The sequence below is a fragment of the Eriocheir sinensis genome, chromosome 2 (assembly GCF_024679095.1).
Source record: "Eriocheir sinensis breed Jianghai 21 chromosome 2, ASM2467909v1, whole genome shotgun sequence".
In the NCBI taxonomy this organism is placed as follows: Eukaryota; Metazoa; Arthropoda; class Malacostraca; order Decapoda; family Varunidae; genus Eriocheir; species Eriocheir sinensis.
Window position 1 is genome coordinate 16801753 of NC_066510.1, and position 12474 is coordinate 16814226.

Below are 12474 nucleotides of genomic sequence, written 5' to 3' on the forward strand. Positions count from 1 at the left end.
AGGAGGATGAGGAGGAAGAGAAAGAATAAGGGACGAAGAAGGAAAAGGAGGAAGAGAAAGAATAAAAGACGAAGGAGGAAGAGGAGGAGAAGGAGGAGGAGGAGGAGGAGGGAAAAATTACGGTATCCCTTAAGTAGAAGGTGAAGGAGGAGGAGAAGAACGAGGAAGAAGAGAAAGAATAAGAGACGAAGGAAGAAGAGGAGGAGGAAGGAGGGAAAAATTACGGTTCTCCTAAAGACACCTGATTTTCTACCTGCCCCTCACCTGCCCGGGTCGAATTAGCCTTACCTGTAATCAAGTCCGCCGGTTCTTCTTATTAGGCAGAAAGACTATCATTGTGGCAGCGTTATTGGGCGTATGGTAACCCCCCAAGCCCCTTTTTCTCTCTCTCGCTCTCTTTCTCTCTCTCACCTTTATTTACAGGTTAATTAAGGTGTCTCCTGTTATCAAGGCGCCGCGTGATAAGGTGTTGGGTTACCTGGAAGCTTGTAGTCCCCACGTTACCTGTCCCGGGAAACCTGTGTCGCGGCTGTGTTATGGGGGTGTATTTTGGGGTGTAGGTGGGTACAGGTGAAGTTCTTGATAATGTGTCCCTTCCTAATTTCTATGCAGCAAAGGAAGCAGTTCAAGGGCAAAGACATTAAAGAAAAAAAAAGACAGTCAAATTCTACTCCCGCGAAAGAAAGCAGAATGAGTGGTGTTTCATATTTATTTCCTCTTCTGTTTTATTATTTTTTGCTTTATTTCTACATCTTTCTGTGCGTGTTTGTGTTGTGTGTGTGTGTGTGTGTGTGTGTGTGTGTGTGTGTGTGTGTGTGTGTGTGTGTGTGTGTGTGTGTGTGTGTGTGTGTTTGACTTCTCTTTTTCGTTTCTTCTTCGTCCTTTGTTTGCTCTTTCATTCCTCTCCTTCCTCTTCTCTACTACTATTTTTCTTGTTCTTCTTTAGCATGTTCTCTTTCATTCGCTTTTTCTCTTTTCCTATTCATTGTTTTGTTTCTCCATTCCTCCTATTCTTCTAGTTATCGTCTCTTCGTTCCTACATCCTTCTCTTCTTCGTCGTCATTCCCTTTCCCTCCCACACACTGCAAGATACGTTTTATTTTTGCGTGTCTTTTTTTTATCTCAGCCATTAGCAAAACCACAACAAAGTAAGCCTCGACCACAAGGCTCTAAACACGTTCTTCCCGCTCCGCCAAGTCGCTGGTTTTGTCACACGTCTCGTCCCGGCGGCGCTGAACTCGTTTGTTTCTCCGTCTGTCTGTCTCCTTGGGTGCATGTGTTTGTGAAGCTTAGGTATTCATGTGACAGTCCACTTCTTGTTCTTGTGGGCGACGGCTGCAATGTCGTTATCTGGTTCTTGTTGTGGGTTTTCTAGTTTTTCTTGTTCTTCTTGTTTTGTTGATTATTTTTTATTTTTTATCTTGTTGGTGCATTTGTTTCTCTCTTTTTCTCTTATTCCTCCTGCTCCTCCTACATTTTTGCATCTTTATTTTCCTTCTTCCTCATATTATTCGATTTTCACTACCATAATTACGACATTTTATTTGTTTTTCCCCGTTTTCATTTTTTTTCGTAATAAAACACACACACACACACACACACACACACACACACACACACACACACAAAACACAATACCATCCCCAAGCCGACAAGAAACACGTCACCCACACACCTTCACGACCAGAACAATGACATGCCTCACCTGTTAGCCCTGGAGGAGGCGAAGGAGGAAGGGGAAAAGGAGGAGAAGGAGGAGGAGGAGGAGGATAGGTAGCGGTGATCGTCTCGTTAGCGGCAGGTGCGTGGGACGAGGCGGACAGGTGACCAGGTGACATCAAATCGTTCTCCTTCTCATTAGTGGCTCACCTGAATCGGTTCCCCTTTGTATGGCTGACTAAATTTGGGCAATGATTTAGTCTCTCTCTCTCTCTCTCTCTCTCTCTCTCTCTCTCTCTCTCTCTCTCTCTCTCGTGACAGTTTTTCCTTTTTTGCACTCTTTTTCCCGTTTGTACCGCTCTGTCAGTAGCTGGGGCGTGTGTCGGCGCTGCGGGGGGCGGGGCGGTGCAGGGGCAGCGTGTTGGCGGGACGTGGAGGCTGCGGGGGGCGTGTATCTGCGGCAGGGGCTCGGGCTCACCCCACAGATAAGCATCGCGTCGCTCCGTGATATGACAGCGAGAGAGCGACGCCGGGCACGCTTTGCAGGGCACGGAGGCGCGGGCAGGCGAAGCACTTGAGACTGGTTTCTCCTGGTGACTGGCGGGCGTGTTTGTTGGGGCGGTGTTCCTGTTTGCTGTTTGCTAATGTTGTTCTGCCTGAATTGGATATGTGTAGTATGATAATTGTTGCAATGTTGATGATAAAAATACTGTTCATATCTTTACTTTTACATTTGTTATTACTAGTTTTTATTTATTTTATTTTAAGTAGTAATCGTACTAATAATAATAATAAAAAAAATAGTAAGACTGGTACTTATAATAATGATAATAATAATAATAATAATAATAATAATAATAATAATAATAATAATAATAATAATAATAATAATAATAATAATAATAACAATGCACTATTACTACTACCATCATAATCATTAGCATCATTAGGGTTGTTATTGTTGTTGTTGCTGTTTATGGACCTTGCTAATTATTCGTTGATAAATGTAAGAGTTTATCCCCGAGGAGCAGAAACCATTTACCCTCCAATCCTTTTAGTCAATCTCAACAATCAGTACCGGTTCCAAGTCCCTAAGAAGAGAACGCAAGCCCAGACCCATTCTCCCTTTTACAATGCCTTCATGCCTCGCCATCGCCATCGTAACAGACAACTTGCATTCTCGCCGATAACCATAAAATCCATTACATCCACAACCCGGCGCTGTGTACCTTACGAACCATGCCTTACCACCAGCCGTCCCCCCGTGCCGTCCTTCCTCTTATGGCGCGAGTATTACTAATGAAGAGGCGGCCGCTTGATGCCCTTAGCGATGGGGGACGGCGGCAAGCACTGGGCGAGGGACATGACGAGGGGCAGGGGTTGACCGAAAGGGGGGTAAGGTGCGGTACAAGTCTGGTGGCACGTTACTTTGCCAACACTATACAGGCTTATCACGTGACCCTGAGGCGGCCTGTGCACTGTTAAGGGATAGAAGGGAGAGGAGGAGGAGGTGGAGGAGGAGGAGGAGGAAGTGGAGATGATAGTGGTAGTGGACAAGGCAAGGAGAGGCAGAGGATGAGTAAGGGGTGAGAAAAAAAATATTGAAGTTGGAGAAGGAAAGGAGGAATGAGAGGAAGTAGAAAAGATGGGGCCCTAGGACGAAGATTAAGAGGAGTAGGAGGAGGAGGTAAAGGAGGAAGTGATAGAAAAAAGGATCAAAAGAAGATATTATAGATTAAAAAAAGGCCCGTTATGATTTGGTTAACTTTTTTCCTTTTCTTTTTAATTATCTTTTTTTTTCATGCCAGAAGCTGATCAGTTAGCTGCAAAATATCACCCTCTTCCTCTTTATATCCTCTCTCATATCTTCTCGCTTATTGTTAACACACCAAATGCTTTCCATATTAAGAACCGAGCAGTTTGTCCAAGAAGTATGTCAAGCCCCACAGCCCCAGTAGCCAACCGTGCCATCCCCAAACCAGCGGGAAAAACACCCACAAGAAGGGCCAGATTATTAAGGGTACATCAGTCGCGGTTGTTAACAAGGGTTTGCGGCGAGGCTGGACGGCGCGAGGTTAATGTGTCCTAATGTGCGGATGGACGGCAGGAAGGCTAAGGCATAAGTCTGGTGTCAACGGTTATCTCGGCAGCCGTCGCCCCCAACCATGCCTGTCGCTGTCCCGGGCCGCCATGAATAGACGACTAATGAATTTATTCCGTGGGTGTCATCGCTCACAACAGTCCTCGTGCCGCCCAGTTAGTCATGTTGTCAGGAGGGAAGCGACTTGAGTATAAACACAACCACCACTACCGCCACGCCATCTGTAGAGCGTCGTCAGGGACACCGACACAAACTATAGGCCTTAGAAATCAGACATCACCACACCACTTCATCCATCTACAGAGACTCGCCATATACAACAACACAAATCATAGGCCTTTGAAGTCAGATATCAACACACTACATGACATCATCTATAGAGCCGCACCGTGAGTACTAATACAAACTGCAGCTAATACTTAGATGCCTTTATTTTCTTGTCAGTTTCTCATTTTCGTACCTCAGCTTTTCTTTTTACAGTAGAGGAAACAGTTCAAGGGCAAAAGAAAGGAAACAATAATGAAAAAAAGCCCGCTACTCAAGCTTAATATCTCAGAGAAGGTTTTGGTTCCTGTGGGTACTAAATGCGTAGATGGACACACATTAATGAACAAGATACACGCCTCCACATATAACACGGATGAGCCTTTGACGGAAACCCAGGCACAGCTAAACAGACTCCATCGTTGCTCATCTAAATAGCCAGGCACATGAAGTCAACAAACACTGGAGGATAAGTACGTCATCTGCGTGGTGGAAAGATCATTTTTATACATCAGGGGCCAGCGCAAGAGGCCAAGATAAGCTTTTGGAGAGATGAGGAAGAGCGTGAAATCATCCCTTCCCCTTCTCTTTTGCCCCCCTCCTCCCCATTCCCCTTCACCCCAGCACTCATAGCTAGCAATCCCAGCATCAGGATCATTTTTACACCTATGCAAAGTTCCAAGATAAGCTTTTGAACAGTTAGGGAGAGCGTTGAATCGCCCCTCTCCTCTCCCCTCGCCTCCCTTTCCCAACGCACGCACACCAACGTACAAATATCATTCCCAACATCAAGATATTTTTTTACACACCAGAAGCTAATGCAAAGTCCCAAGATAAGCTTTTGAAGAGATGGGGACAGCGTAAAATCACCCCTCTCCCCTCCTCCTCTTCTCCCTCCTCCTCCTCTCCCTCTGCACTGACATATCACCCCAGCATCAAAAGCAAAGTAAGACTGCCACACTCCCCTTGACAAGCCTGAGTTACGCACGTCTTTTCCTGTTTACTCAAGGCCGTCGTCCTCTTGTGTACCTGCCTGCCTACCTGGCCCGGCCTCTCCCTGGCGCCACTCACCACCGCAGACACGCATCAACAACGAACTCAGAGAAGCAATTGAGCGCCACACCCTCGGCTATTTACTGCTTATGACCCTTGCTGAGAGACACGACGAGGAGACGAGAAGAAAAATAGGAGGACGAGGAGGAAGATGGGGGTGGAGGAGCAGGAGGAGGAGGCAAGTTATGAGTCTTGGTGAGATACATGAGGAGGAGGCGGGGAAAAAAGTAGGAGGTGAGGACAAGGACAAAGAGGAGAAGGAGGAAAAGGAGGAGGAAAGTTTTTGCCGGCCTATCATTGTTATATTCTGTCCTAGTTCAAAACGGTGGATAAGAAAGAAGTTGACCAAGATACCGTTCTTATGACATATCTTTCAACAATTGTTCCTTTTCTTTTTCATGATTTATTCCCAGAAAACTTTGATGGCGAGGCGTTCAATATTCCTGTTCGTTTGTGTTATTTATTTGTGGATAACAGTATTAAACTATTGCAAAATATATTCGATCCAAATTTGTGATATTGGCTCCCGTACCCTGAATCCCGTGTCACGTTCAATAGACAGTGAATACACCCGTCTAACTCACGGACCAGAGCGGCGGCGGCACCTGTCCCTACTAATTAAGACCCCATCACCGGCGCTCACCCGTAATTATCGCAGTACTGTCGCAAAGAACCCGGGCCAGGGAAAAAACGGCGCCGGAAGAAAGGTGCGCCGAGTACAGCCACAAAAAAAAGAGAAGAAAAGTTGATAATTCTTGGGTAAACTTCTTGTCGCCTTGTCCCGTTGGAATGGCGAGACTGCTAAGAGAAAGAAGAGAAAGAGAGTGAGTTACAGACGAGGAGTAAGAAAACAGCGTTGGCTTTGTCCCCTTAGCGGCAGCCTGTCACGATAAAGCACAAAATTATACAGTGGAAGCTTATAAAAAAATGTTTAATTGACATGAAGCGTCCGTGTGTGTTGCGGTGTGTGAGCCTTAGGTATTGCTTGGTTCTCGAAGGGAGTGTTGGTGGGGAGTGTGTGTTGGGTAGTGAGGGGAGGAGAGTTAGAAGTAAAAGAAAGGAGCAGGGTTGAATTATGTAAAAAGTTAGAAAACAGGAGAGATAATACACATGTGGAAGGAAGTATATGTTGCTTGGTTCTCGGGGAGTGTTAGTGGGGAGGAGTGTGTTGGGTAGTGAGGGGAGGAGAGTTAGAAGTAAAAGAAAGGAGCAGGGTTGAATAAGGTAAAAAGTTAGAAAGCAGGAGAGATAATACACATGTGGAAGGAAGTATATGTCAGTTTAGTGGTTGTTGACGTGGAGAAAGTATGTTTGGAAGGCAGAAGTGAAAGCGCTTAAGGAGCTGAGAGACAGGTAGATAGGAAAATAAATAGGTAGATAGATACAGATTGATAAGTAGATAGAGGAAAATAAGAAAGACTATAGATGTTGGGTGCCACTTGTGGATGTTCTCTTTCTCCTTCAATCTTTCTTTTCCTTTCTCTTTTCATCTTTCCTCACCCTTTCTCTCTTCACCTTTCTTTTTCCTTTCTCTTTTTATCTTTCCTTATCCTTTCTCTCTTCGCCTTGCTTTTTCCTTCTCTTTTCATCTTTCCTTACCCTTTCTCTCTTCATCTTTCTTTTCCCTTCTCTTCCATATTCACCCCTTGCAATTTTCTCCACTTTCCCTCCTGTTTCTCTCTTCTTCACCTGTCCTTCACACCTGAGGACAAGGGAGAAAGGAGAGCACAGCAGGTAACCGTCAAATCACTCCCTTCCGCTCCTCTCCCCCGTTCTCCCTTCGCCTTTCCTCCCACCACGCCTCCTTTCTCCCTTCCCATCAGGCCCCCATCACCCATTACATCAGGCCCATTACCCATTACCCGCTGTACTGTAACGCAAGAGATTATAAACATCCCCCTCCTATATTTTAGTTCGATGCAGGTAATGGGTAGGGAAGGAGATGATAAATGGGGGAGGCTCGTTTAGCATAATGAGGGAAGGGGAAGGAATGGGATGTATCGGTAATGGAGAGTGAGGAAAGGGAGAGTGGGTTGAGGGGGGAGGGGGGGCAACCTTGCATTTTGTTTACGTAATGAAGGGAATGAAAAAGGAGAGAGGGAGAAGGTGAGAGGGAGGGGGAGAGAGGGACCCATGCATATTATATAGTCAGGAAACACAAAATTAAATGGTTCAGTATAATTTATGTATCTTTTTTTTGCATCTATGGCGCTTAATCTAGATAGGTTTAAGATATTTGGGTAACCTCTCAACAAATGCAGTATCTTTTGCGTGTTATGAACGTTATATATAGATGTCATGTCATGGCGTGGAAGTGAAGTAGGTTAAAGAATGTTATTAACGGTATTTATTTACCTCGCTCGATTTCGATATGTTAAAAAAATATTACTTTCAACATCGATTGCAGAAGCGTCTCCCTAATGCAGCATCCTTAATTTTTCTGCAAGATCACCTCGTCTTCTTTAGATATGATGGTACGCTTGTCGTTGGGCATATCAATAATTTGTATGATGCTTTGAGTAAGTTAGGAAGCAATGTGATGGCGGTAATGTATGATGGGGACGTGAAGGGCAGTAGTATTGGGACATGGTGAGAAGGAAATATCGTGTTAGAGATGAACGTATGATGGGAAAATGATGGGACGTGTCAGGCAAGAAGCATTCTGTTGGCGGTAAGGTATGGGAGGAAGTGCAGGACAGCGGTGATGGGACTTGGTAGTTAGAAAGCATTGTGTTGGAGGTAATGTATGGGAGGAAGTGCAGGACAGCGGTGATGGGACATGGTGAGTTAGAATGCATTGTGTTGGAGGTAATGTATGGGAGGAAGTTATGGGGAGCGGTGATGGGACATAGTAGAGAAGTATTGTATTTGGCTATAATGTATCGGAAGGAAGTGATGGGCAAGTAAGGCCATATTGAGAAGGAAGCATCGTGTTGGCGGTAATATATGGAATAGAGTGAGGGGCAGCGGTGATGGGACTTAGGCAAATAACAGGCCTTTACGGACCCCTTCACCGTGAGATTTTGTGCCATTACCCATTCCCATTATGCCTTATATACATTTTTCTCATTTGTAAGCTCATTTTCATTTTCTGCGGCATCTTGGTCAGGAAATTTGGTCAGTTTTTTTTGTTTGTTTGCTCCTACAATATTTTTTTTTCCAATTACATGATTTTTTGCCTATTTCTATTACACTTAATATGCTTTTTCTTCTCATTCGTATTTTGATCTCGTTTTTTTTCCGATGTATCTTCATTACGTAATTTTATTTTTTGTACATGATGTTATTTTTCTGCATACATTATTTTTTCCTACATGTGTTTTTGTTTTACTCAGCTCTCAACAACATTCTTCTTTATCTCTTAATACTACTTAAAACTATATATTTTTTTATTCATTTCCTGTTTACACCATTTCTGCGTTTTCCTTTATCATGTAACTTAGCTCACAACATGATTTCGCTTCTTTATATTTCTTAATAATGTTTCGACCGCAATATCAATCTCTACTACCTCATAAATCACACTCATTCATACAAACATACATACCCTCTACCCCCTCCAGCTGCCTGACCCATACACCTTCACACACCATTATACTCTTCCCCACCCCCTTATTACCTGCACGTAAGGCAAGGTAAGGTAAAGTAAAGTAAGGCGAGGTCAGGTCGCCCCACATGTAGCAGACAGGTAACGTCAACACGCCCTCCTGGATACACGTCAATGTTTGCTGCAAATTCCCTGAAAACATTAACTTAGAAGGTAAACAGTTTTCTCCCTAGCCATTAGTATCTCCCTCTCCTCTCTCTCCCGACTGTTTCTCCCCTTTATCTTTCTCATCTCTTCCCTTCCCATCCTCCTTCGATTAATGGTCCCCCTTTTTCTTTCTTTTGTTGTTTTTTCTTCTTTCTTCCCTTTTCCTCTTCTCCCCTTTAACTTTTTTCTCTCTCATCTTTCTTACTTTTTCTTCCCATACTTCCCCCATCCTCTTCTCTTCTTATTTTGTCTTCCTCTTTTCTTTCCCTCTTCTCTTCTCCTCTCTCCTCTTTCTCCCCTTTTCCAACTCTGCTCCCTGCTCTCCTCTTTTTGTCTTGTTCTCTCCTTCCTTCTTTCCCTCTTCTAACTCCTTAATGGTACCTCTTTCCTAGTCTTTTCTCTCAACTCCTCCATTTACTCCCATCCCGTTCTCTCCCTCCCTTCCCCTCTCTCCTTCCTCCCTCCTCCTCCCTGGCCCTCCGCTGGTGGTCACCGTGTAAATATCAACATTTGCACACCTGAAGAGTATTTGGTCTTTGTTGTTCCTTACCTGAGTACCTGAGTGGTGGCCCAGGTGGGAAAGGGGAGGGAGGGGGGCGAGGGGAGGGATGGAAGGAGTGGGGAGGGCAAGGAAGAAAACGGCAGTTAAAAGTAAACCAATTTCTCTTCTTTCTTTACCTTTAAGTGAGGGAAAAAAGGGATTTGGAGGAAGGAAGGGCGGTACAGTGGGTAAGGGAGGGAGGGAGGGAGGGCAGGGAAGGGAAGGTCAGGAAGGAAATTGACAGTCAAAAGTAAACCAATTTCTCCCTTTTCTTTACCTTTAAGGGAGGGTAGGGATGAGTGGATAAGGGATTGAAGGGAATGGGGAGGGGAGAACGAGTGATAGGGAAGAGAAGAGAAGGAAAGGGAGAGGAAGGGGCGGCAAAATAAAGGAAGGGAAAGGAAGAGAAAAGAAGGGAAGGGAAGAGAAGGGAAGGGAAAAGAAGGGAAGGGAAGGGAAAGAAAGGGAAGGATGAAAAAAGGAAACTGAAGGGAAGAGAGAAGAGTGTCAGGGAAGGTAGGGGTAGTAGTGAGTGGGGAGAGAGTTTAAGGGTTGAAGAGGAAGGTAAATTGACAAGGGCTGGACACGAAGGTAACTCGACAAGGACTCGTATTCGACATCACGTGATTAGGCGATTCGCTGCGCCATTTCGGGTCATTAGTGCCTTACCTCTCACCCACACTCACACACACACATACACACTCCGACTCACCTGGCTGGGCACTGATTGTATTTTAAAGGATCTTCTTAAGGGGGAGGGGGAGTGGGGTGGATAGGGGGGAGGAGGGGGAGGCGGCTGCGTGTAATGGACAGATAATGGAGAGGAAATCAAGGTGTGTACAGGTGCAAACACGATTGTAATGAAGGGCTTGATTGTAAATACCTGGCTTAGGGCGCGCACACACACACGTACACACACACACACACAAACACACACACACACCATCACCACCCCTGCCATCATAAACCACCCTAATATCCCCTCCCACAAAGCCCCTTCATTAGAGGCTCAATATTCACCCCTTCCCCTCTTCCCCTTCCTTTCTACCGCTTCTTAACCCTGTCATTCACCTCCCCTTCCCTCAGTGTGACGGAGATGAGCACCGAGGCCACGCGCAGCTTAGAGCATGCCTTAAACTTTACCCTTATCTCTTACATTCCTTTTCCATGATCCTTCCCTTTCCATTCCTTTCCTTTCCTTCCCCTTCCCTTCCCTTCCCTTTCCTTCCTCTCCCTACTTCTTATTTCCCTTCCCCATACCCGTATATCCTTTCCCCTTATTTATCTTTATTTATTTTCTAGTTTCTGAAGAGTATCACCATAGCTATCATTATTGTAGTAGTAGTAGTAGTAGTAGTAGTAGTAGGGGTAGTGGTAATAGCAGGTAGTCGCAGTTTAGGTTAGCCCCCCATAGAACACCCATCACGTCGTTTTCTTGACATGAACGATCGGCCGCAGATACCAAATTTTCCCGTCGTAAAACTCTAAAAAGGCTTTGCATAATGACGTACTGACCGTCTCCCTTCTCCCTTCCCTTCCCTTCCCTTCCTTACCCTAACCTATATCTCCTCCCCTTTCTCATACCCATACGTTCCTCCCCTTTCTCTCTCTTCTTTTCCATTCCTTTCCCTTCTCTTCCTCTTCCCTTTCTCTCTTCCTCTCTGTTCCGTTCCCTTCCCTTCCTTACCTTACCCTATATCTCCTCTCCTTTCTCTCTTTTCTTTATCATTCCTTTCCCTTCTCTTCCTCTTCCCTTTCTTTCTTCCTTTCTGTTTCGTTCCCTTCCCTTCCTTACCTTACCCTATATCTCCTCCCCTTTCTCATACCCATACGTTCCTCCCCTTTCTCTCTCTTCTTTTCCATTCCTCTCCCTTCTCGTCCTCTTCCCTTTCTCTCTTCCTTTCTGTTCCGTTCCCTTCCCTTCCTTACCTTACCCTGTATCTCCTCCCATTTCCCATACCCATACATTCCTCCCCTTTCTCTCTCTTCCTTTCCATTCCTTTCCCTTTTCTTCTCCTTCCCTTCCTCTCTTCCTTTCTGTTCCGTTCCGTTCCCTTCCCTTCCCTTCCTTTCCACAGCATTCTCTCTCCCCTCCTTTTCCACACCAATAAATCCCACTCCTTTCTCTCCTTTCCCCTTCCTTCCATTCCCTCCACCTCCTCCTCTTCTCCCCTCCTCTCCTCTCTCTCAGGTTCATTATAAGTAGGAAAAGCGGCGAGATATATATCGTCGGAACCGTCCTGCAAAAGCCTATTAATTTTGAGTTTATGGCGGGCAGTGCAGGTGAATGGGGCCGCTAATTAGCTTACCTGAGGCGTCTAATATGGTGCCTCAACCCCATACATCACCCATTCCTCACTTTCACCCCATTCTTTCCTCTCCTCTTCCTCCTCCTCCTCTTCCTTCTCCTCCTCTTCTTCTGCAGTGCCCCCTTTTTTCTCCCTTTCTCGTATACCTCTCTCTGTCTTCCTCCCTTTCTTCATTCCTCTTGTAACACCTGAGCTCCCTTTCTTCCTGACAGTGAGAGGGAGGAGGAGAGGGAGAGAGGGAGAGAGCCTTACAGGGATAGCAATTGAGGGTGAATAGAAGGGAGGTAAAGGGAGGAAGAAAGGAGGGAGAGAAGAAAGGCGGTTACATCAGGTTCTCTTTGTTGGGGTATAGCTTTTCTTGTCTTTGTTTGTTTTTATTCTTCGTTTTTTCTTCTTTGTTATTTTTTATGTGCGTGTGGTTGGTTCGTCTTTGTGTGAGGTTCCTATGCAGTATGGATTGTATAAGTATTGTTTGATGGTTTCTCTGTATCCTCATTTTCCTATTGATTTTAGTTTTGTTTATTGTTTTTATTGTATTTCTGTTTTATTTATATTGCCTTTTATGTTACTTTTATTCAGGGAGAAGGACGAGGAGGAGGAGGAGGAGGAGGAGGAGGAAAAGAAGAATAACCCCTCCTCCTCCTCTTCCTCCTCATCCTTCTTCCTTTTTTTCTCCTCTTTCTCTTCTTCCTTATCGTTCTTTACTTTTCTCCTCCTTTTCTTCCTCATCGTTCTTCCTTTTTTTCTCATCCTCCTCTTTCTCGTCTTCATTGTTTATATATTTACTACTTTA